This window comes from Coenobita brevimanus, chromosome 35 (assembly GCF_032717465.1).
Source record: "Coenobita brevimanus isolate Jiangsu-jjx chromosome 35, ASM3271746v2, whole genome shotgun sequence".
Classification (NCBI taxonomy): domain Eukaryota; kingdom Metazoa; phylum Arthropoda; class Malacostraca; order Decapoda; family Coenobitidae; genus Coenobita; species Coenobita brevimanus.
The window spans coordinates 5004122-5031709 of record NC_136988.1 but is presented as its reverse complement, the minus strand read 5'-3'; positions in this window follow the sequence as shown (position 1 = coordinate 5031709).

Here is a 27588-nt window from a genome sequence, read left to right as displayed (position 1 = left end):
AGTGGTTTCAGGAGAATTAGTTGGAGAAGATGATAGAGTATCTGGAGTTAATATATCTGGGTAGGAGTAACAGGAGCAGTAGAAACCGGCAGGGAATTTACGGTTGGTTTGCTATAAGTTCTGCCACTTCGAAGATTTACATTATCACTACATACAGCGTGATCTGTGTTACCGTCCGATTCAATAGGAGAGAGATCTACCTTTTTAAAAAGGGACATTAACAGAATAGAAAGTAAGCAAATGAAACTAAATGAGGAAATGGATGAATAAATGAGAGAATAAATAAAAATATTTGTAATCTGTGAAGAAATTATATATATACAATGAATATGAGTGAAAATGGATGCGTTATTTACAGCTGAGTATAATTGGGAGAAAATGAAGTAGGAGTGAGTGAACGAAAAATTCTGTCAATGAAAATGCAATGAATGGATGAGAGTAAATGGTGAAAATATCACAATATATAGAGACAGCTTGGCTTCTCTGTAGAAAGGGATTGATTAAAGACGTTTCCCTGGTGTTTTGTTTATGTGCTAAATGCATATGATAAGTAATGGTTACCATGCGGTACTGCTAGTGCCGAATATAATGACAAAATTCGTTATAAATCACCTCACGACCTTACATCGACGAGTCCTTAAAGTCAGTCGTTTCCCCGTCAAAACTGGTTAGGTTAGGTAAGATTATAGTCGGCTCCTCACTCTTTATGCTTGCAAGACGCTTCCCAGTTATTTTGTGCATATACTTAAATTTTCTACATGATTATGACAAAGAACGATTACCGTAGGGCACGGACATAACTGAATTTAGGACAGTCGTGGATCGCTTGCATGACCTTGGCTGATCGTTTCCTCGAGAAAGACTGGTTAGGTTAGGTTACGGACGATACTCTTTAAATGCACATTCTTGCTGTTTTCCTTTTATTCTGCAGATGTATTCTAATTTGCTGAATGAATTTGTTACTGAATTTTTACCATGGGGCACAGGTATAGCAACATTTTAGAAAAGTTCATCAATATTATTGCCTGCAAAAATACAGTAACCTCAACGTGTCCCTCATTTCCCCATGAAAACACGGACGGGTCCCCGTACAGTACACCTTACAGACATTTCCCTGTTATTTTATACATGTACTCTACTGCAGTGAATGAATGCGATAAAAAACCGTTGCCAAGCGGCACAATTAAGGCTGAATATTATGACAACATTCATCGTAAATCGTTTTCACGACCTAATATCGACAAGTCCCTTAGTCGGTCTTGTCCTCGTCAAAACATGGATAAGTTAGGTTAGGTTATGATCGGTTCCCCGTATTGTATGCGTACAAAACATTTTATTGATACATAAATGATAGGTGAATTACGGAAAAACGTCATATGGTTATATATTTAAGGGTATCTGTTTGTTTTATTGAGGAATCGTACCAGAGAACGTGAGAAGAGAGAAGTTAAATATTATCACCAATAAACAACTGCATTTTCCCACTTAAGTAACGCAGTATTGCAAATACTTGTATTTCTGCTAACGATCTTGCCTACGCTGTTTGTTTGGCGGCGTTACAGCACCCGAATCAATCATAAATATATTATTCCGACATGGTCTAATTTCTAGCCTACATAGTAATTTGTTGAAAATACCATACTTAGGCCCAAAATGTTCTTTCTTTCATGATTCACCATAATTCATCGGCCTTCATATTCTCCCTCGTCATTTTTGTGTGGGCATCTTGATTGAGTGAAATGAGAAACACTTAAATAACCTCATCGGAGTAACTCAAGTTTGTTGTCTGCAAAGTGTACTAAGGAACGGTAAGTAGTTTAGTAGGTATCATTTAAGCGTGTGTCTAGAGTTAAGTAGACCTCGTGAAAAAAATCGTCTGCAAAGTGTACTTACCGATACTTATATACTTTCGTAGATACGACCCCTGGACCACTTCTCTCCTCCCCTTTCCTCTTCTCTTCTCTTGTTTGCATCTGTTCTTTTCTCATCTCTGCTCTTTATTGTCTTCTCTTCTACTTTCCTGTTCTCTTCTAACTTCTACTCTCTTCTCTTTTCCTCTCCTGTCCTCCCCGCTCATCCCATCTTGCCCATCTGTCTTCTGTTCTTGTTCCACCAGTTCGCTTGTCTTTTTTCTCATCTCTTTCCATCATCCGCGGTAAGTTGACGGAGTTTTGTGCAGAGCACCCTTCAAACGTGTTTTTGTGTTCCAGGAGCAGGACTAGACGACGTAACAAGGGCCGTTGATGCCATTTCTGAAGATGCAGAGAATGATAGCCTTGTCATTACTCATACAGGTACCAATGGCATCGTATGAATTCGTTCGGAGGAAATGATGGAGAATTACAGGAGCCTGATCCGGTGCTACAAGTAAAAAAATCTAACAATATTTTAACTCAAGCATATTCCCAAAGATTGAAGCAGGACATGTTATATTCAGTAAAGCTTTCAGTATAAATAACAGTTAAATCACTTTGCTTGCAGGAAGGCATGGAAGCGACTGACATATGAAACCAATATAACGAGCAGTACACATTATTCTCTGACAATGGCTTTGACTTGAACACAGTTGGTTTTGCCCATCTCGGTCGTTTGCTTTGTAACGCAGTAATCTTTTTCAGGAGAGAGAGAGAGAGAGAGAGAGAGAGAGAGAGAGAGAGAGAGAGAGAGAGAGAGAGAGTCATCACAGGAGGTGAACAAACAAATCAAGGCAGATATCATACAAACTGAAAAAAAATTTGTAACGTAATGTCCCCACATCATAAAGGAAAATACGTTAAATCTCCTCCATAAGCGAGCGCAGTCTGTGTAATATACATTCTGATATAGAGGCTCGTGTCTTTTCTGTAGATTATGATGGAACTGGTATAACAGAATCATGGTTGAATACTGAAGACAAGTTTCTCGCTGAATTTGATTAACAGGTATTCACATTTCTAGTAGTGAATGGAAGGGCAGAGTATGGGGCAGCGTGTTGCTTCATCCCAAATCAAGATTCCATCCAGTCATAATTACCAAGCCATCTATTGAAAATATTAACCGTATTTATTTGAGAAGAGCATGTGGAGTCACATGGAGAGCCAGACTGACAAGGAGCATTGTGGTGTGGAAATGGGTGTGACAAAATGCGTTAGGAGAAATGGTGGTTTGGCTATATAGAGAGGATGGAGAGCGACAGACTGACGAGGTGAGTGTATGTGAGTGAGATGGAGGGGGGGAGAGGAAGGGAGAGGCCAAGGATGATATGGAAGGATGGATTGAAGAGATATATAAGAGAGAGGGGTGTGAGCTGGGAGCAGGGCAGTGAAATGGCGGGGGACGGGGACATGCAAGCGATTTGTCTGTGGCCACACCATACGGGATTAAGGCGTCTGACAATAAGTAGACAGACTTTCAGCTGAGAAATGATTCTCAACAAAAAACTGCACTTGGTTTATTTCATTATCTACCTGGACAATCACTTTACAGTGACAATGAAATCTACGAAATATATATATATATATATATATATATATATATATATATATATATATATATATATATATATATATATATGAAGCGATGCCAAGGCAAAGCTAACCCGTCCCCGGCAGTCATTTAGTGCTGACCTATAAACAAACAGGATATCTGGTCAAAGAGTTCACTTATCCAATTTGGAGTAAATTGGGTGAAAATTAACTATTTTATGCCCATTTGAAATTTTAGGCCCGACCCATCTGTCTTTGACATCTTATAACTAACAGGGGATGACCCCCATGATGGAATGAAGCATGTTATAAAATGCAGATTTGAAAGATACACTTTTAGGTTTTGGTTTCATGTCGATATGACGAGTTTGAAAGGAGCCATGGCGAAAAAAACTATTTTTACCCTTCCCTGTTTTTTTTTTTTTTCTTTCTTTCTTTTTTTACACATTTTGGGCCTACAGCCTGGGTCTTGGTTCAGTTTGGCCCAAAATTTTTGGGTTATCAGGAGGTCATAGCCAATCATCCCTGTAATTTTAGTGAAAATCGCACCAGTAGTTATTGCGTAAAGTTGTTAACAGAGACAGACAGACAGACAGACAAACCGAGTGGAAATAATACCCGTCCCCGAGCCCCTTCGGGGTGGGGACGGGTTAACTGTGACACGGTATCAACATTTAAAAACCGCCTAGATACGTATATGTTTCCTAATCCCCAGTTAAGTGTGCTCATTTCTGAATAATACGTTTATGAACTAAGATGTCTTACAGTTCAAAAAATGGACGGTGTGACAGAAACCACAAAGCAACAACATGTCCCTTAAGTTGACGATGTCTTTGCCTTGCAGGTTAAATAATACAGAATATATATTCTGTTCACTGTTTCCTATTAAATTTGCATGACAGCTTATCATTGCTGCATGGTGTTCGTTCTCACTATTTCCTGTCAGTTTCGAGTGGAGGGTTTGGTGGATAGGGAACCTTCCTGCTTTCCTATCCTTGTCTTTGACAGATTGAATATTTGCGTTGGTTACAACGTATCATGCAAAAAACAACCTCGAAAGACCCAAAAGTCTGTTGCAGTTTGCCTTGATTTAAACTCCTCCGTACTCTCTCCAGACTCTCCTCTTTAACCCGCCTCTCTGTCTTCCCTTCTATCCTTCTCCCCTCTCCTTTCCTCACGTCCTCTCGTCCTTAATGACCTACTTCACCAGATTTTAATCACTTCATCCGCGAATCAGTACAAACACTCACACATTCTGATCATGATCTTCCGGTCAGTTTTTGTGTTCTAAAACAAGCAGACTGAAGCAAACGCTAAATGTTGAAGATGGGTATGTAGCATGAGAGAGAGAGAGGGGGGGGGGAGGGAGTTTGTGATACTACTGTCTAATTTACACAACTTCCTCCACCAGGAACCAGCTTACTCACTGTTATTGCCTCATCTTTCTCTTTTTTCTCTCCTTTTCTCTACCTCATCTCCTTCATTCTTTTCCCTCCCGGTTCCAGGTTTTTCTCTACTTGTCTAATATTTTCTCATCTCATCTTTCATTTCTCTCTTTGAGATCTCTTCTCTCCTCTTAGACTTTCTCCTTTCCTTTTCTCTTGGCTTCCTCTCTCTCCTCTCTTCTCTTTAATTTTCTTCTCCTGTACATTTTCCTCTGATCCTGACCTATCTTGTCTACTTTCATCCTCTCCTATCCTCTCGTATCGTGTCATCTTTCCACTCGCTCCTTCCCTCATATCTCCTCTCCTTTCCTCTCCTCTCTTCTACGCCCTTCACTTTCATGTCATCCTCATTTCTTATTTTTTATTTAATCTTCTCCACAACTGTATTTCCTCTTCATTCCTTTCCATTTTTTCCTTTCATCCAGCCCCTTCTTCCGATTCGTCTTCATTTTCTTCCCCCCTCTCTTTTCTCTCCTTTGCTTCTCACTGTTCTACTTTTGCAATTTTCTCCTCTCCTTCCATAATTTCCTTTCTGGCCTATTCTCTCCCTCCTCTACCTATCCTCTTCTTTTCTTCCTGTATTTTCCTACCCCTTTCTTCTTTCCTCTGCTTCTTTACTTTCCTCTCCGCCCATCACTTCTCTTGTTTCTCTTCTTCTCCTTTCTCTAGAATCCTTTTTTTTTTTTTTTTTCACCTTTTCTACCTCTCCCCCTCCATCCCCTTACCTCCAGATATTCCTTCTACTCCCGTCTCCTCTTTCGTCCTCCGCTTCTTCTTTGCTCTCCTCCCTACATTTTGAATTCTTCCACCTTTTCCTTTCAGTTGCTTTTCTCTCCACTTCTTCCTCCATATCCTCTCCTTTCGTTGCTCCTTTCCACTTTCCTCCACCTTCTTTCCTCACTTCTTTCCTGGTTCCTCCACCATTTCTCCCTTTTGCCAACCTTCCTTTCCTTCCCCTCAGCTTTCATTGTGTTTTCTTACGTCTCTCCTCTCCTTCTTCCTCCACCGTCTCACCTCCCCCCTCGCTTCCTTCCTCCACCATTTCTCCTTTCTCATTTTTCCTCCATCCTTCCTCGTTCCCTCCCACAACCATCCCTCAGCCTGGTCCATTAAGGAGTCAGTTCAATGAGGTTTAAGTCGTGTGAGTAAATACGCTTAATTGATCTCCCCCCCCCCGACACACACACACACACACACACACACACACACACACACACACACACACACACACACACACACACACACACACACACACAGACAGACAGAGAGGGAGAGGATTTTAACAATGTAGTATTTGGAAAGGTTTTTGAAGTATTAGTATTAGGGTCAGTAGTCGTCGTATAGTAGTAGTAGTGGAAGTAGTAAAAGTAGTAGTAGAAGTAGTAGTAATAGCAGTAGTAGTAGCAGTAGAAGAAGAAATAGTAGATGAAGTAGTGGTAGCGAAAGATAATAATAATAATAATAATAATAATAATAATAATAATAATAATAATAATGATGATCATGATGATGATGATAATAACAATAATAATGATAGTCTATCTATCTATCTACAGCCAGCCTCCTTAATCCCGTAAAGGGTGGCCACAGGCAAACCTCCTACATGTCGCCCTGTCCCCTGCCCTTTTGCTGCCTTCCTCCCAGCTCACACACACCCTCTCTCATATACCTCTCCACTCCATCCCTCCATCTCATCCTCAATCTCCTCCTTCCTCAACCCCTCTCCACCTCATTCATATACACTCTCCTCGTTAGTCTCTCGTTGTCCATCCTCTCCACATGGCCAAATCGTCTCATTGTATTTCTCCTAACGCTTTCTAATACATCCACATTCACACCACAATGCTCCTTCACTTCCTCATTTGTCAGTCTGTCTCTCCACGTAGCTCCACATGCTCCTCTCGTATAACTCAATTCCACTGCTATCGCTCTTGACTTCCATACGTGAGAGTTGGTATCACAATATTTTCATGCAGCAACTTCATTACTGTCATGTTCACTTCCCTATTACTTATCATTGCATTAAAAGAAACATCAACTTTTCTTCCCTATTGAGCCCTTTCAAGCACTTCATCCTCTAAACTTTCATCCATACTCATCACGCTACCAAAGTACTGAAATGCATTCACATTTTCCGTTTTCTCACCGTGCAGCTTCACTGTGCATTGATTGAATTCACTTCTCTTTAAGACCACAACTTTTCTCCTCCTTACAGTCATCTTTAAGTTCCATTTCTTACACATTCTCCCAAACTCATACTCCAAGCCTTGCAGTTCCCTTTCGTCTTCACTTAACAATCCAAACGTTGCCCTCTCTTATCAGGGCCGCTTGAACATCCACTGCCCTACCTTGTATCTTTTTGATAACCCTATCCATATACAAGTTCAGCAACCGTGGAGACATGGCACATCCATGTTTCAATCCAATATTGTGATAGGAAACTTCACTCACTTCACGATCTACATACACTGCAGTCCTAGCGCCATCATACATACTATTCACGGTATTCAACAACTTCCCATTTACTCCAGATATTCATAATATTTTCCACATTCCTTGTTTATCCACTCTCATATGCTTTCCCCAAATCCATAAACGCAGCATACAATTTCTCTCCCGTCTCTAGAATAATTTCCAATAAACACTTATGGATGAATATCTGATCTACAAACCCTCTTCCCTTCCTAAAACTTCCCTGTTCCTCTCCAACTGCTGTACTTCATTTGATATATTCCTAACTCTGTCAACAAGTACCTTACCATATACATTTCCTGTAACACTACGACAACAGCCCTTATGATACCACACTCTTCTTTTCCTCTTTTTCTTTGTACAGGAGAACAATTTTACCTGACTTCCAACCTTCAGGGGCCCTACCTTCCTCACAGGCCAACCTGCACACCTTCTATATCCACTCCACTACTATCTCTCCCCTATGCTTCAGCATTTCACCACACATTCCACCAATTCCTGGGACTTTCCCCATTTTAACAATCTTCATTGTTTCCACTACTTCCATCCTACTGATTTTTTCCTCCCTTCTCATCTCCCTCCTTCTTTTATTACTCAGTCCACATGCAGTATGAAAAACTACGGAGACGTGACACTTCTCTGCTTCAGTCCAACACTCAGATCAAGGAATTCGCTTAGTTTATTATCCACACGCACACTGTTCAACAGTTTTCCATCTACTCCATATCTTATTCCCTACCTTTCTACTGTCATATGCTTTCTCCACAATCATGACGACAGTACACAACTTCGTTTACATCTCCAGGCACTTTTCGTTGAGTATCTTAGAACGAGTATCCTAACCATGCAACCTGTTCCTCTCCAAAATTCTCTAGTTTTCCTCCAACTAATTCCTCGGTTATTTTCCTAACTCTATCGATAAGAATCCCACCATATTTGCTTTGTCATAATATTTCATCTCTCATGCTTCGTTCTTTCCACGGCTGAAACATATCTCTATGCCAAGGCAATGTTCTTATGTTCCTAATGTTTCACCTCAGCTACTAATCACTTTTCGCTGTTGGCTAATATTTCGAAGTTGAGGGAGGCTTAGCATGTTTCTCTGCCCGTAAATTATTCTCATCGATACGATTCATGAGGGAGAAAAGTGACGGACTCTCATCATAATTCTGAAGAAGATGCACTGTAAAGTACGTTTATCTCCATTTTTTCAATATTTTTGTCCTTTTGCCAGCTTAGTTTACCGAGTTCAGTGGCAGAAAATGACAATCCTACTGCCCCACATCCTGCCCGTAGCAGATCTTTGTGACAAGTATATTATTTTAGTGCACAACTGTTTTTACAGATCTGCTATTTAGATTGAAAGATGGCAATTTTAGGCCAAGTTATAATAAAAAGAGTATAGTTGGTGAAATTTTGTTAAGTGGTGAGGGGAGTAAAAGTGAGTAGATGGAGAGAACACTTTAATAAATTGTTGAACATACAGTAGAGACTGAAAGTAATGCGAGTATAAGTGACTAGAGAATGGCTGGGAGGAGGAAGGTAAGAAACGAGAAAGAAATCAGTAGGATGGAAGTTGTGGAAGCAATGAAGAAAGTCAAAATGAGGAAAGCCCAAGGAATTGATAGAGTGTGTGGTGAAATGCTGAAACATGGGGGAAATAGTAGCGGAATAAATGTGAAAGATGTGCAGATTGGCCTGGGAGGAAGGTAGAGTCCCGGAAGATTGGAAGTCAGGTATAATAAATCCCCTGAACAAAGGAAAAGGGGAAAGAGAACTGTGTAGTAATCATAGGGGCATTTGTCTTCTTAGCGTAATAGGAAAAGTATATGGTAGGATACCTTTTGACAGAGTTAGGGAAATAACAGAGGAATTAGTTGGAGAAGAACAGGGAGGTTTTAGGAAGGAAAGAGGTTGTGCAGATCAGGTATTCATTCTTACGACTTTGGTGGAAAAGTTCTAGAGAAGAGAAAGAAGTTGTATGGAGCCTTCATGGATTTAGAGAAAGCATATGACAAGGAGGATAGACAAGGAATGTGGAAAGTATTAAGATTTTATGGAGTAAATGAGAAGTTGTTGAATGCCGTGCAGAGTATGTACTGTATGAGGGTGCTAAGGCTACATTGTATGTGAATAGTGAACCGAGTGAATTTTTCTATTTGAAAGTTGGATTGAAACGGGGATGTGTCAGGTCCCCATGGTTGTTCAATCTGCACATGAATATGGTTATAAAAGACATACTAGATAGGGCAGTGGATGTTGGAGTTGCCCTAATGAGAGAGGGCAGTGTTTGCCCATGAACTCTTGTTTGCGGATGATACTGTGCTGTTAAGTGAAGACGAAGGGGAGCTGCAAGGCTTGATGAATGAGTTTGGGAGAGTGTGGACGAAAAGGAATCTGAAGGTGAATGTAGGGAAGAGTAAAGTTATGGTCTTCGAGAAAAATGAAGCCACTGAAGGTACAGTGAGGCTGGATGAGGAGGAAATGGAAAATGTGAGTGAGATTAAGTACTTGGGTAGTGTGATGTGTAAGGATGGAAGTTTAGAGGCTGGAGTGCTTGAAAGGGTACTACAAGGAAGAAAAGTTGCTGGTTCTTTGAAAGCAGTGATAAAAAACAGGAAGAGGCGGTGGATGAATCGGTAGAGAGGCGGCCTGCAGTCCTAATGGACCCAGGTTCGAATCCCGGCTGGGACAAAACAGTTTAAGGATTTGAATTTCATAAAAGGCAGACCTTTCTGATCAACCAGTTGACCCGCCGACATGTCATAAAAGTACCCCCGCTAATACCAATACACCAGTCCTGTATGAGACAGCCCTAGCATGCATTCAATATGGATGGTGGGTGTTAGCGCCGAAGTGGTGACATGTGGAGATGTAAGAGGACTACTGGGCCCCAAGAAGGACTACTGGGACTTGGGAATAGGCACTGAAGCCTTTGCCCAGGGTCGGACAAGTAAAATAAAAATAAAATAGAAAAATAAGCTGCTGCATGACAGTATTGTGATACCAACTCTAAAGTATGGAAGTGAAGTTTGGATTTTGTTTGAGGGACACAAGTCATGAGCTTGAGCAGTGGAAATGAGTTACTTGAGAGGGTCATATGGAGTCACATGGAGAGACAGACTGACAAATGAGGAAGTGAAGGAGCGTTGTGGTGTGGATGTGGATGTGGTGGGAAGCGTTAAGAGAAACACACTGAGGTGGTTTGGCCATGTTGAGAGGATGGAAAGCGAGAGACTGAAGAGGACAGTATATGTGAGGTGGAGGGGGAGTGGGAGGGGGAGGCCAAGGATGAGATGGAGGGATGGGGATGGAGAGGTATAGGAGGGAGGGGAGAGTGAGCTGGGAACAGGGCAACAAAATGGCGGTGGACAGGGAGACATAGAGGCGATTTGTTTGTGGCCAACCGTCATGGGATTAAGGCATCTGGCAGTAGACAGATAGATAGACAATCCCTTCTCTCTTCATGACCACCATGTCTGCCTTCCATATGCTTCTCCGACACCCTCCATCCGAGGTGATGTGCAGTTAGTAATTCTGAAGTTTCCCAGTTTGTATTGTTTGTATAGCCGAGAGAGAGAGAGAGAGAGAGAGAGAGAGAGAGAGAGAGAGAGAGAGAGAGAGAGAGATTCCAGCACATACTTCCCTGCCAGACTCATGGGGGAACAAAGGAAGAGATTTAGTGGTCATTACTGTCACACTGCCATCCTCTTCCTTCCCTCGGGTCTCTCTCTCTCTCTCTCTTGGTGATGCAGGATAATTACTGTCGTTTTTAATTTCTGCTGTCGATGAAAAGTCAGCATCTGAGAGAGAGAGAGAGAGAGAGAGAGAGAGAGAGAGAGAGAGAGAGAGAGAGAGAGAGAGAGAGAAACAGACAGACAGACAGACAGACAGACAAAGACAGACAGACATTCAGACAGAAACTGTATGTATAATTTTGTTTATGTTATTATCGTGATAATCATGATGATGATGATGATGATGATGATGATGATATTTAATGTTACTGTTAAAACTTTTCACATCCCTGAGGGAGTTTTCTTGTTTTTGTCAATATTCCTATTGTTCTTTCCGCTGAATAAGGTAATGGCCATTACTCGGGGGCTCTCTGGCCTAGAGCCTTGAAACTTAGGTTGTTTCTCAGCTGTTTGCTTCTTTTGGCCAAATATATTGACAGTCTATAACCAGATCACCAAATATTATTCATAATGTAAAAAAAAAGGGGGGGGGGTGCAGGTGCTATTTCAATAACTGCTTAAGCTAGAAGGGTGAAATTTCATTGCAATATAGCCTTTAGGCGGCCTCTTGTGGAAGATAGAATGGTTCCAAACGGTTGAATATTCTCTGATACTGCATACGGTAAGAAACTGGTACGGATATTCTGGATGTCACCTAATTTCCCAAGAAGGATTAGAGCTAGAGCCATTAAACATGGAAGACTGTAATGACATGAGGTGAATTATGCAAGATCAGTGACCTTGATCTCAAGGTCCTTTTATAGCTCGGCTTGTAGTAATTAACGGCTATGGGAGTTTTTTTTTTTTTACTCGAAATTGTTTTTTGACAAATTTATGGTCTTCTTCTTCTTTCTCATCTTCTTCTGATTATTAATTATTATTACTATTGTTATTATTATTATTATTATTTTTACAATTATTATTATTATTATTATTATTATTATCATTATTATTATTATTATTAGAAGAAGAAAAAAAAAAAAGGAGGAGGAAGTGAGAGAGAGGAGCAGTCAGGGCGAAAGACTGAAAATTGAGAAGTTGGGAATCAAAGAAATGCCCGGTGATTACAGGACCAAAGTAGAGGAGGTGTTAGAATCAGTGAATTGGAATGAAATGGATCTGGACAGCTTGTAGAATGCCGTTAGGGATTGCTTAGTTAGAAATGCAAAAGCAGTGTGTGATGTGGAGGGAGTAATAATAAAGATGAAAGGTACGACATAGTGAGATGATGAGGTTAAGAGAGCAGTGGAGGAAAAGAGGAAGATGTGGCTAAGGTGGTTACAGGAAAGGGGATCAGTTGAAATAAGAACTGAATATATTAAGAGCAAGAAGAACGTAAAGAGACTAATGAAGAGGAAAAAGGAGGTGAATGATGATCTAGGAAGAAAAATGAATGCAAACTACTCTGAAAATAGGAAGTTACTCAGGAAAGAGGTGCGGAAATGTAGAAGTGAAAGCGGAAAGAAACGTGATGGTGTGAAGGATGTAGGTGGTAGATTATTAACCCATGGGAATGACGTAAGGACCAGATGGAGAGAATATTTTGAAAGCCTGATGAACGGGAATAGAGAGAGCACAGTGGCAGTAAACATGATTGGTTTTGGGGGTGTGCAGAGAAGCAATGCAGTGCCAAGAGACATGACACTCATACAGGTGAAGAATGCAGTGAAACGGCTGAAGAATGGGAAAGCAGCTGTGGTTGATAAGGTGTATGCGGAGATGATTAAGTGTAGTGGAGAGGGTGGAATGAAGTGCTTGGTGGAGATATGTAAGAAGTCATGGATGAGTGAAACTGTGCCAGCAAAATGGAGAAAGGCTGTGATTGTACCCCTCCACAAAAATAAAGGCGAGCGAAGTGAGTGCAAGAATTATCGTGGCATAAGTTTAATGAGGGTAGAAGGGAAGATATATGGAAGAATTATTATAAAGTAAGAGAGATATCAGAAGTTCTAGAGGGTGATGAACAGGGTGGGATTAGGAGTGGCAGAGGATGTGTGGATCAAATATCTGCGGTAAGACAGATAGTGGAGAAGGCTTGTGAGAAGGACTCTAAGGTGTGTATGGCATTCATGGAACTGGAAAAAGCATACGACAAAGTGGACAGAGAGGGATTGTGGAATGTTTTGCGCATTTACGGTGAAGATGGTAAGCTGCTAGGTGCCGTTAAGAGAGTTTATGATGGTCGTGAAGCAAGCATAAGGGTTAATGAGCATCTAAGTCAGGGGTTCTCAACCTGGGGTACGCGTACCCCCAGGGGTACGTGAGAGGAATTTTGGGGGTACGTGACAGGTTTCTCAAAATACTTCGGTTTTGAATAACTTCAAACCTGTTTGTAGAGAGTGGCCTACATGTGCTAGGCTAGATGTGTCCTCCACTAGAACCAGGACACTAAGTGACAACGTTAACAAGGAAACTCTTGGAGTTATGTCATTTGAGAGAAAGCTCTCTTGGACTACACTTGCCACACAACCTTGCAAACCCATAATACAGTAGTCACCCTTGCGCTTTTTCTATCGATCACGTAACTCCTCACGCGTACCGAGCAGGTACCAAAGTGAGACGCACTGTTCGCCTCTCATTGTCACCCACTCACCACTCTTCCCTCACTACCCTCACCCTCAGGTTTCCAGTGTATTTGTAGTCTGATTTTTTTTCCTCGTTTAAGTTGTCATGGATTTTGCTTGCGGCTACGAAGTCATGTGCCTACACTGCAGCCATAATAACTGGTAATGGTTTCCTTCTACATACCGCTGTGAGCAGGGATTCTTAGCACTGTGCTTGAAACAAGTTACGTTCACGTCTTGCAGTCAAAGACGACATAAGAGTGGCTCTTTCAGAGACTGTGCCGAGGATTGACTTGTTGGTAGCAAAGAAACGGGCCCAACCATCTCACTGAATTAGTATATACTTGTATTTTAATGCAGTCACACACACTGACTTCCCTATGAGTAAGTAACTAGTTACTAATAACTAGTTGCGAGGCTTAACAATCAGCATTAGTTCGCAGTCAGTGGAACACAAAGCCTTAATTCTATTTTGTTACTTTTTTCATGCTAGTGACGCTAGTCACGCACACTGTAATTTCCCCATGAGTAACTAGTTATAAGCTGTATATAGCACCACTACCTCACAGTCACAGTTATTGGAACAATGTGTCTGATTTAGTACTGTTTTATTATTATTTTTATGCTATTCACACACACAGTGACTTACCTATCACTGTTACTAGTTACAAGTTGCAACTAGCTGCAAGCAGCACTAGTTCACTGTCACAATGATCGAAAACTGTCTGGTATAGTTCTGTTTTAGTAAATGTATTGCATGCTAGCAGCCAGTCACATAGTGTTTCTCTATGACAGTAACTAGTTCCTATCAACACTACCTCTAGTGACATACTCACATTAACTGAAAAGTTTGTCTGCTCCACATATATAACACAATTTAAACTTAATAAACTAAGTCAATAAACCATGCATTTCTTTTTACCCTTCCTGATGCTGCATTGTGGGTAAGGGGTACGTGACCAATACTGAAAGACTTCAAGGGGTACATAAGATTAAAAAGGTTGAGAACCCCTGATCTAAGTGAATGCTTCACGATCGGTGTGGACATGCTACAAGGTTGTGTGATGTCCCCATGGTTGTTCAATATATATATATATATATATATATATATATATATATATATATATATATATATATATATATTTATATATATATAGAGATGGGGTCTATCTATCTATCTATCTATTGCCAGACGCCTCAATCCCGTTTGGGGTGGCCACAAACAAATCGCCTCCAAGTCGCCCTGTCCCCCGCCATTTCACTGCCCTGCTCCCAACTCACACCCCCCTCTCTCATATACCTCTCCACCCCATCCCTCCATCTCATCCTCGGTCTCACGAGTAATGGAGAGGGGGATGGCGTTGATAATGAATGGTGATGAATGGAATATCCCAAATTTGTTGTATTCTGATGATGCGGTGCTACATGCATATACCGGAAAAGAACTTGGTAGGCTAGTGCAGAGTTTTGCTGATGTCCGTGAGCATCGTGCCTTAAGAGGAAATGTAGAAAGGGGTAAAGTGATGGTTACTGAGAAAGAAGGTGACTTCCAGTGCGATATTACAGTGAATGGAAAGAGACTGGAATTGGTGAGAGAGTTCAAATACCTGGGTTCAGTGGTAAAAAAGAAAGGAAAATGTGCAAAAGAAGTGGATAGTAGAAGGAAGAAAAGTAGCTGCTGCATAGTAGGCCTTGATAAGAAACAGTGGCTTGAGTGTTGCAGCTGCACGAGGCTTACATGAAGGAGTGTTAGTGCCAACTTTAACATATGGATGTGAGACTATGGTGTGGCATGAAAATGAAAAGTCGAGTAAGAGCAGTGGCGATGGTACTGATGAGGAATGTATGTGGAGTACAGAGTGTGGATAGGATACGAAATAGTGTGATTCGAGAAAGATGTGGAGTGAGGAAATCTGTGGACATCAGAGCTGAAGAGAGTTATTGAGATGGTATGGTGATATGGAGAGAATGGATAACAATAGAATGGTGAAAAATGTACATCTGAGCGAATTTGAAGGAGGGAGGAGGTGAGATAGGCCAAGGAGAAGGTGAAGAGATATGATGGATGACTGTGTGAGGAAGAGAGGTTTGGAAATCGGTGAGGCTGGGGAAATGACAAGAGATCGAGCTGGGTGGGTGAATGTTGTGTGGAGAAGTGCATGTTCAGGGATTTGGCACCCGTTTTTAACGTGGCAGCATCCAGAGTGACTCTATCGGATACATTTATGTGAAGCTACAGAGAATGGTGAATGTTTCTGGCATGTCTGATAGAGCCAGGATTCCGGGGTCTTGAATAATGAGTGAATGGAAGCGTAGCCCATTGGACTGGGCAATTTTGGGCTGTCTGCACGTTGGTACTCCCCACCCTGCCCTAGGGTTGGAAAGAAGGTCCAGATGATGATGATGATGATGATGATGACAATTATTATTATTATCATTATTATTATTATTTATTATTATTATTATTGTTATCATTATTATTATTATTATTATTATTGTTTTCATTTTTATTATTGCTCACCTAGGAAAGCGATGATGTATTTGCATGTGTGTGTGTGTGTGTGTGTGTGTGTGTGTGTGTGTGCGTTTCTTTTTCTGATAATATCTCATAAGGATGTGGGCAAATTGTATCCAAAGTTTTTGATCAGTAATCCTGGATATATGCCTTGTTTGTTAATAATTTTGGCTAAGGTATGATAATATGACTCCAATTGCCAGAGGATTATGCAAGAAAGACTATGCTCTGACTTTTTCTTTTAGCTTACCATTGATCACCATTTTCTATCATACCCTCAATAAAGAGAAAAGCTTTTTAAAGAGTAACAATTAGAAAGTTTTCAAAAGCTTGTTATACTCAATGACTTCACCAGCTTAATACCCCTGACTTTAGGCTTCTGACTGCAAGTGTGATAATTCATTTGGAGTAAACAGCAAATTTCTATGAATTTTCTTTCGATTTTGACAAAGTTTCTATGATATGCCTCGAGTTACCAGGGAATACTTGATTTATTGTTTATTGAAGTGATGGCGGGTGATATGCATTCGTTTTCTTATGTTTGTCAATATTCTTTTTATTCTTTCTGCTTAACAAGTAAACGTAATGGGGTGTATATAAGCCCGTACTGCTTAGAGGTAAAGGGGGGATCCTTACTTTGGCTCAGTGGTAACGTGCAAGCGTATAAAGTGTTGGGGCCTGAGATCGAATCTCGGCCAGAACAGTGATTAATTTGTTAAGTTTCAGTTCAGTTATATTACATTGGTTGGCAGTGGTGTGGGATGTGAGGTTGGACTTGGTTGGCAATTTGTTGTTGGTCCTTGGTTAGCTGACAGCGTCCCTGCCCTTACATCCTGGGGATGGGCTGTTTCGGTGTGGTCTGCAGCCTCCCCATGGTGGCCTCCGATGCTTACGCTACCTTGCATGTTCAAAACTCACCAAAATAATCACCAAGGGAAGAAAAGAGGAATGTAATGGGGTGCATATAAGCCCGTGTTGCTTAGAGGCAAAGGGGGGATCATCTCTTTCGCTGAGTGGTAACGTGCACGCGAATCAAGTGCGAGGGCCTGAGATCGAATCTCGGCCAGGACAGTGTGATTAATTTGTTAAGTTTCATTTGAGTTATTACATAAATGGCCATTACTCAGAGGCTCTTTGGCCTCTAGCCTTCCAAATTTGTCAAGTTAATTGCCTCACTGGTGACATCTGGTCAAATTTGATGGTAATCCATTAACCAGATCACCAGATATGATTTAGAATTGAAAATACGGATTCCATGACGGTGTCTCAGAAACTACTTAAGCTAGTAATTTCAAATTTTTCTGCAATTTATCCCTAAGGCTGCCACATTGTGGAAAAGAGAATGGTTCCAATTGGTTGATTATTCTCTGAAATCACCTAGAGTCGAAACTTAAAACTTTTCCTGATATTCTCGATGGTACCTAATTTTTAATGAAGGATTCAAGCAAGAGCCATCAAGTTTGGTGGACTTCTAGACCGTAATGACCTAATGAGACACGCACAAGTTCAATGACCGCAACCTCAAGGTCCTCTTCTAGCTTGGTTTCTGATAGGGAATGACTGTGAAGTTTTCATTATCAAAATTGTCCTTTGACAAGTTTACAATGTTCTGATGATGTTTAATACTTCCAAGAAAGAAGTTGAGAGGCGGAAGAGAGAGTTATATGTAGAAAGAAAGAGAAAGATGAAAAGATTAGTAAGAGAGAGTAAGAAGAGAGCAGATGAGGAATTTGGAAGGAACTTGAGTGTAAAGTGGAGGGACTGTAAGAAAATGTTCTGGAAAGAGGTGTAAAGAGACGGTGGAAATGAAGTTAGCAGGGGAGTGAAAGACAAAAATGGTAGATTACTAGTGGAGAAGGGAGAAAAAGTGAGCAGATGGAGAGAACACTTTAAGGAATTGTTGAACATAGAGGATGGAAGTAATGCGAGTATAAGTGGCTGGGGAATGGCTGGGAGGAGGAGGGAGTTGAGAAGACAGGAAGAAATCAGTAGGATAGAAGTTGTGGAAGCAATGAAGAAAGTTAAATTGGAGAAAGCCCCAGGAATTGATGGAGTGTGTGGTGAAATGCTGAAGCATGGGGGAGAGATAGTAGTAGAATGGATGTGGAAGATGTGCAGGTTGGCCTGGGAGGAAGGTAGAGTCCCGGAGGATTGGAAGTCAGGTATAATTATTCCCTCGTACAAAGGAAAAGGGGAAAAAGAAGTGTGTGGTAATCATAGGGGCATCTGTCTTAGTATAATAGAAAAAGTGTATGGTAGGATACTTATTGACAGAGATAGAGAAAGAACAGAGGAATTAGTTGGAGAAGAACAGGGAGGTTTTAGGAAGGGAAGAGGTTGTGTAGATCAGATATTCATTCTTAGATCTTTAGTGGAAAAGTTTCTAGAGAAGGGAAAGAAGTTGTATGCAGCTTTCATGGATTTGGAGAAAGCATATGACAGGGTGGATAGACAAGGATTGTGGAAAGTAATAAGAATATATGGAGTAGATGGGAAGTTGTTAAATGTTGTGAACAGTATGTATGATGGTGGTAAGGCTGCAGTGCGTGTGGATGGTGAACTGAGTGAATTTTTCTCTTTGAAGGTTGGGTTGAAACAGGGATGTGTCATGTCTCCGTGGTTGTTCAATCTGAACATGGATGAGGTAATAAAAGAGGTACAAGGTAGGGTAGTGGATGTTGGAGTGGCCTTGGTGAGAGAGTGTAGTGTTTGGAAACTCCCTGTACTGTTGTTTGCAGATGACACTGTGTTGTTGAGTGAAGGCAAAGGAGAGATGGAAGGTCTGGTGGATGAGTTTGGGAGAGTGTGTAAGAAACGGAATCTAAAGGTGAATGTAGGGAAGAGTAAAGTGATGGTCTTTGAGAGAGGTGAAGTCAGTGAATGTACAGCGAGGTTGGATGGTGAGGGATTGGAAAATGTGAGTACGTTTAAGTACTTGGGTAGTGTGATGAGTAAGGATGGAGGTTTGGAGGGTGAAGTGGTTGACAGGGTACAGCAGGGAAGAAAGGTTGCTGGTTCCTTGAAAGCAGTGATAGGAAACAGGGAAGTGAGCATGGAAGTGAAAAAGTTACTACATGACAGTATTGTGATACCAACTCTAACGTATGGTAGTGAAGCTTGGACGTTGCTGGAAGGACACAAGTCAAGAGTGAGAGCAGTGGAAATGAGTTATTTAAGAGGAGCCTGTGGAGTCACATGGAGAGACAGGCTGACAAATGATGATATAAAGGAACGTTGTGGTGTGGATGTGGATGTGTTAAGAAGCATTAGGAGGAATACACTGAGGTGGTTTGGTCATGTGGAGAGGATGGAGGGTGAAAGACTGACGAAGAGAGTGTATGTGAGTGAGGTGGAGGGGGGAAGATGGAGGGGGAGGCCGAGGATGAGATGGAGGGATGGGGTGGAGAGGTATATGAGAGAGGGGGGTGTGAGTTGGGAGCGGGGCAGTGAAATGGCGTGGGACAGGGCGACGTGGAGGCTATTTGTTTGTGGCCACCCCGAACGGGATTGAGGCGTCTGGCAATAGATAGATAGAGATAATCTATCTATCTATATACCTAGGCTGCTTCCCCCAAGGAAAGGGAGGTAGCCGAGACAGGACGACTCACTCTCCATTTACTCATCCATTCAAACACATTCATTCGCATCTTAGCCCCAAAGGGGAGAACGGACAGATCCTCACCGCACCACACCGCACAAGGGTCAACTGGGCAATGCAATCAGTGACATCCGCAGCAGGGCCCGACAGCAGAACTGGTTTACCCCTGCCACATCATAACAGACCCATCCCCTTACCCGCACCTGACCTGAAATAGATGATCAGACCAAATGCGGGAGAATATCCCCTCAGGGCTGCGTCATCACTTATTCATTCACAATTTCTCTCCATTTATTTCTGTCACTCACAGCCACTCTTCCTTGCTCAACAGACATCCCTCTCGCATCCAGCGCTCTCTTCACACTGTCCATCCATCCTATTCGTGGTCTTCCTCTCAGCCTTACACCTCTCACATCAGATCTAGTTATCTTTTTCACCAATCGCTCATTATCCATTCTCTCCATATGCCCAAATAGAGATAATAATAATAATAATAATAATAATAATAATAATAATTATTATTATTATTATTATTACTATTGTTATTACCCCAGCGCTCTCCCTACTTTTTTCTCTTCCTTTTCCTTTCCTTCCATTTCTTCCTTCTTCTCTTTTTCCTCCTCCACCTTATCATCATCATCATCATCATCGTCGTCGTCGTCGTAGTAGTCGACTGCACTTCCTCCTCCTCCTGTTTCTCATCATCACCATCGTCGTAGTCATTGTCTCTCCCTTCCTCCTCCTCCTACTCCTCCTCCTCCTCTTCCTTATCATCACCATCTTAGTCGTCGCCTCACCCTTTCTCTTTCTCCTCCTCCATTTGCTCCTCTCTGAATCTCCGAGACAGGAAAAATAAAATAATGTCAGTTTTCATATCTTTCAGAAATTAATACTTTTGAAAAACACAGAACCACTTGGTAGTAAAGTAACTCCTACATAAATGCACAATAGTATTCTCAGTACGATGGTGTCTATATTGGTTGATGCTGCTGCCTCAGACGATTTCCTTCAGCCAGGGGAGACCTGCTTTGTTGTTGTGGCTGTTGTTGTAGTTGTTGGCGTTGTTGTTGTTGTTGTTGTTGGTGGTGGTGGTGGTAGTGGTGGTGGTGGTGGTGTTGGTGTTGTTGTTGTCATTGTTGTTGTTGTTGTTGGCGTTGTTGGCGTTGTTATTGTCGTCGTTGTTGTTGTTGTTATTGTTGTTTTTGTCGTTGTTGTTTTTGTCGTTGTTGTTGTTTTTGTTGTTTTTGTCGTTGTTGTTTTTGTTGTTTTTGTCGTTGTTGTTGATGTCGTTGTTGGCGTTGTTATTGTCGTCGTCGTTGTTGTTGTTATTGTTGTTTTTTGTCGTTGTTTTTGTCGTTGTTGTTGTCGTCGTTGTTGTTGTCGTTGTTGTTGTTGTTATGGCCCTAGGAACACCTGAAACATAAACCCGTTAGATTACGTCATTAAACTGCTCTTCTCTTGCAGTGCCCCACCCCCTTTCCGGGTGAAGGGAACCAGTTTAATATGCTGGCGGTAACAAAGACTGAGTAAGTTATGTTGGTTATAAAACAATGACTCAGGAAAGGCAAACTATCTCATAAAGAATCAGACCGGCAGGGGTTACACGTTTGCTGTATAAAGGACATCATAATAGTAGTAGCAGTAATGGTAGTAGTAGTAGCAGCAGTAGTAGTAGTAGTAATGGTAGTAGTAGTAGTAGTAATAGTAATAGTACCGTAACTGTTGTAACGCCAGGCTCAGCTGAATGTAAACCCTGTGGTCTACATGTCAAAGGTGTCCTTATTCAGCTGTCCACTATCTTCATTTTTAGAGGACAGGGACGGGTCTTAGGGACGTTTGTATAACAGGGCATCTTCACAGGCCGGTCATATCAGTGCGACCAAGTGAAAGCCTCCCTCTTCATCACCTGTCATAGCAATGTAGGTGTTAATATGTTTGTAGAGAAATCCACTTAGGAGGGAAATGTCGAAAATAACTAGTCCAGAATACCTGTAGCCAGATGCCTTAATCCCAGAAGGGGTGGTTACAGAATAATTGCCATATCACCCTGTCCTCTGCCATCCGGCTGCCATCTCTCCAGCTCACACCCACTTTACTCACACTCGTATACCCCTCCACCTCATGCCTACATCTCATCCTTAGTCTCCCATTCCCTGTCATAAGTTGTATAAATTTATGCAGTGGAAGCAAAGACGGTGAAAATAACCCCTCTATGATTATTAAAAAAAATCTTTAGGCAGAGGAGTAATTCTTGAGAAATGATTAAAATCATTCGAAGCAGCCATAATGCACTAAGAATACTGTGACTGTAGTGCCGGAAAACGTCAAACGCTCTCATAAATCTTGCAAAACAATAAAAAAAGGAAAACACTATATTGACAGAGAATTGGGTTATGAGAAATGGCATAATGAATTTCGTGCACTAGACTCATAAGAGGGAAGGCTTATTTTGCTGCGTATTTTTAGTTAGGGGCAGACTATTCACTGCAGAAAATGTGTAGGTGGAGAGAGAGAGAGAGAGAGAGAGAGAGAGAGAGAGAGAGAGAGAGAGAGAGAGAGAAATGTACAGCCGCGTTCATGAATCCCGACACACATGTAGTCGTGTTGTCTACTGTTGTGGCCACCATCGGCAGGATGGTGAACTTATTTCACTTGCTACCCGGTCCAGCTGTATTCAGTGCGTTAGGCAGTAAGAGTAAAAGTTCCATATTCCAAAAGTAGCTAGCACTACAATAGACAACACGCCCACATGTGTAACGGGACTCATGAACGCGACTTTACTTATCGTCTCCAATTCGGTTAATAAATCGGACTTAGTAAAATCGTGTGGAGATACGAGGAATATGAAATACGTCATCGGGCTGAGAAATTAAGTCCGTGAACCACTGAAACCTAGACTGAAGAGATAGATATTAACGATAGCCTTAATAAAATACCCAAGTGGTCCTTTATGATCACAGGATTAATTAAGGTGGTTTTTATCCCGTTTCTGTCTGGGAGGATCATTCAACTAGGGAAAAAGAAATATCTCTCGGCGTCAGCGTTAATAAAATGTCTTACTAAGATCTTCTCAGGCCTTGATATTTAACGCCCTCAATCCGATGATGTTTTTTATACTATTCTTGTTACCTCATTACGATTTGATTTAGCTTGGGAGAGGCGTCTGGACCTCCAAACATATAGTTAATCCTGTCAGTACTGTTGTTGGTTTGTTTTTATTTGACAGAACTGGACTAATCCCACAACTTAACCACTAAGGTGTGATGACAGGAAATTCAGTGAGGCTTAGATATGAGGCAGGAATGAATCTCCTTGATTACAGGTCAGATCAACCCTCCAGGCGACTACCCTTGGCTATCGGCTGAGTGGGAAGCTTTCATAGTCTACAGTAAATGCACTGCAGTGTTGAAGACAAACGTTGATTTTTTTCTGGCTCTGGGTGCGACTTCACAGTACTTTTCCTGAACCCCAGCAGTCCTCTGACGAACCACACAAATGCGCATGTCACCACTTTGGCACTAATACCCACCGTCCTAATTGTTTACAGGCCTAGGCTGTCTCATTCAAGACTTGTGCACTGATACTGAAAGGTGTGTTTCCATGGATTTTCAGTCCGTCTTGTGGAAGAATAAAAGAGTTTTCATTTTTTAAAGAAATTCAGTTAAGCAAAAGCTTTCTTCCCCCAGCATGGGACCGAACACGCGCCATTTCGGAAAACAGACGACCTCCAAACCACATGTCATTGGAGTGAAGGGGTTAATTACATAATATAATGATAAATAATATATATATATATATATATATATATATATATATATATATATATATATATATATATATATATATATATATATATATATATATATATATATATTGTAAGCTGCTAGATGCCGTCAAGAGTTTTTATGATGGTAATGAGGTACGTGTAAGGTTAAATGGGCATCTACGTGAATGGCTCACATCCAGCGTGGGCGTGCGACAAGGTTGCGTGATGTCCTCATGCTCGTTCTATATATGTATGGATGAGGTGATTAGAGTAATGGAGAGAGGGTGTTGGTAATAAATGGTGATGGATGGAATATCTCAAATCTGTTGCATGCTGATGATGCAGTGCTATTTGCAAATATCGAACAAGAACTTGGTAGACTAGTGCAGAGTTTTGCTTATGTCTCTGAGCTTCGTGCCTTGAGAGTAAATGCAGAAAAGAGTAAAGTAATTGTAGTCAGGAGAGAAGGTGAATCCCAGTGTGATGTTACTGTGAATGGAGAGAAATTGGAATTGGTGAAAGAGTTCAAATCCCCGAGTACAGTAATAGAGAAAAAGAGGAAACTGTGCAAAAGAAGTGGAAAGTAGAGTGACACAAGGAAGAAAGTAGCTGGTGCTATGATGCCTTGATAAGAATCAGAGGCCTGAGTGTTGCAGCTGCTTGAGGCTTACATGAAGGAGTGTTAATGTCAGCTTTAACATATGGGTGTGAGACTATCGTGTGGCATGAAAATGAAAAGTCAAGAGTGAGAGCAGTGGAGATGGGACTACTGAGGAATGTATGTGGAGTACAGAGACTGGATAGGATAAGAAATAATGTGATTCATGAAAGATGTGGAGTGATGAAATCTTTGGACACCAGAATCGAGGAGAATGTACATGGCAAGGTCATGTGGAGAGAATGGATAACAATAGAGGGGTGAAAAGGGTATATGTAAGATAACAGAAGGAGGGAGGAGGCGAGGTAGGCCGAGGAGAAGGCGAAGGGATATGGTGGATGAGTGTGTGAGAAGGAGAGGTATGGAATTAGGGGAGGCTAGGGGACTGACAAGAGATTGAGCTGACTGGATGAATGTTGCGAGAGGAAGTGCATGATTAGGAATCTGACACCCTTTTTAACGTGACAGCGTTCGGATTAACTTTATCGGTTACGTTTATGTGAAACTACGGAATGTGGTGAAAGTTTTTTGGCGCATCAAATAGAGTCAGGATTCCGGGGGCTTGACTGATGAGTGAATGGAAACGTGGTCTATTGGACTGGGCAAACTTGCTTTGTCTGGACGTTGCTAGTCCTCACCCTGCCGTCGGGTGGGAAAGAAGGTCCGGATGATGATGATGATAATGACATATAATTCATATACATGTTGTTTTCAGATGTTTTTGTTGGGTTTACAGAGACTAATAACTGGAAGGATTAGATACAGCCTTCACTGACCTCTTCTCTGCTGTGAATCCTTGCTAAGCCTGAATAATATCGTCTGCTGGTGTACTGACTAATGAAAAAATAAGCATGGAACTGACACTTTAACAACGTTATCTGTTTCCGTATATATATATATATATATATATATATATATATATATATATATATATATATATATATATTCAGCCAATATCATCCCACTCAAGAGAGACTTTTTGTACTGGAGAACTAATATATTGGCTTAAATAATCTTTTCCTTGGAGCTGCCATGGAACAATGGTTAGCGGAATCATCTCGTGATGCGCTAAACCAAATCAGCTATGGCGGACGTTTAAAGTGAATGTTGTAATACGTTCTTTTACATGCTTTGCACCCTGTTTGTTGTGCCGATGATATGCAAATTATGACAGACATAAACACAGCCACTATAACACTTCTCTCAACACATGAAATACTCTTCCTACGCACACCGTAGGATTATTCCCGTTCTTACATGGCCTGCATGGAAAGGGCTAATTATGGCTATCATCCTTCCTACTAGAATGTCCGGTCTTGCAGTGGACCTAGTGATTATGTACACATACAAAACCCTTTATACAGGTACACATACAGAACAATTTATACAGGTACACATACAGAACCCTTTACTCAGGCACACACACAGAACCCATCATACAGGTACATATACAGTATAGAACCCTTTTACAGGGACACATACAGAACCCCTTATAATGGTACTCATACAACACATATTATACAGGTACACATACAGAACCCTTTATACAGGTACACATACAGAACCCTTATACAGGTATACATACAGAACCCTTTATACAGGTACACATACAGAACCTCTTATACAGGTACACATACAGAACCCTTTATACAGGTACACATACAGAACCCTTTATACAGGTACACATACAGAACCCTTATACAGGTACACATACAGAACCCTTATACAGGTACACATACAGAACCCTTTATACAGGTACACATACAGAACCCTTATACAGGTACACATACAGAACCCTTTATAGAGGTACACAGAGAACCCTTATACACGTACACATACAGAACCTTTTATACAGGCACACATACAGAACCCTTTATACAGGTACACATACAGAACAATTTACACAGGTACACATACAGAACCCTTATACAGGTACACATACAGAACCCTTTATACAGGTGCACATACAGAACCTTGCTGCTGGAGGTTCTTTTGAACTTGTATTAAATCATCTGGAGCTACCTTGAATATCATAAGTGCACAGGACAGAGATATATCTAGAGGAGTAGACTGTAGCACCAGTCGAGCAGGGCAGTACTCCCGAGGTGGATGGAAAGCTGATGACAGGGAGTGCTGGAGCTCCCGTTTCATCAGCCCTCAGGACTAGTTCCTGACCATCCCCCTTTGCTGAACTTTTTCAGTGTCTCAGTTACACAGAGAGTAGGATCTCCAGTACAAATTTCTCTAACTATCTACACCAAACTACATGCACAGTACACACTACACTTCCTTTCCCAAAATTCAAAAAATTATGGCGTCTCTTCACCAAGCCTCGGAGTCCCCGGGGGGGGGACCATAAATGCCCCCACCATCCGCCCCTCTCCCGGTGACGACTCGAGGTGCCTGGAACCACTGTCTGACTCTCTTCTTCTTCATTTCTGCAACATTCGCGGCCTTTCCTCTAATTTTCGTTCTGTTGAGCACCACCTCTCCTCCTCTAAACCTCACCTTCTTTTTCTAACTTAGACTCAGCTGTCTGAGGCAACTGACAGCAAACCCTTTTCTGTATCCTCCTACTTTCTCTATACTCATTTCAAAGCCAAAGGTGGCTGTTGTGTATATATACGCAACGACTTATCTTGCTCTCATGTTCCTGAACTCAATTCTTCTGAATTCTCTACACTCTGGCTTCGGCTTTCCTGTCATTCTCTGACTAAATATATCTGTGCTGTTTACTTATCCCCTAATTCTACTGACTATCAAAAATTCTTCGACTATCTTACTTCTACGATGGAACACATTCTATCCATTTCTCCTTTCTCTGAAATCTCCATTCAAGGAGATTTCAATGTTCACCACCACCTTTGGCTCTCCTCTCCTTTCACTGATCCACCTGGTGAACAAGCCTACATCTTTTCTATCCTTAATGACCTAGGGCATCTTGTACAGCACCCTACCTGTATCCCTGACCGCCTAGGAGAGAGCTCCAACATACTTGACCTCTTCCTCACAGCTAATCCTTCTGCTTACTCTGTTAATCTTTTCTCTCCATTGGGCTCCTCCGATCACAACCTTATCACCTTAACCTGTCCTATCACTCCGGTACGGCCTGTGGACCCTCCAGGGAAACGTCGTCTGTGGCATTTTGGAGCCGTGGACTGGGAGGCCCTCAGGCAGCACTTCTTTGATTTTCCCTGGAATGATTATTGCTTCCATGGCCGTGAGCCATCTGAGTGTGCCTTGCACATTACGGAGGTTATTCTCTCGGGCATGGAAGCATACATTCCTCTCTCATATCCTTTGACTAAAGCAAGAAAGCCTTGGTTTAATCACGCTTGTTCTAATGCTGTCCGCAACAAGGAGAGGGCC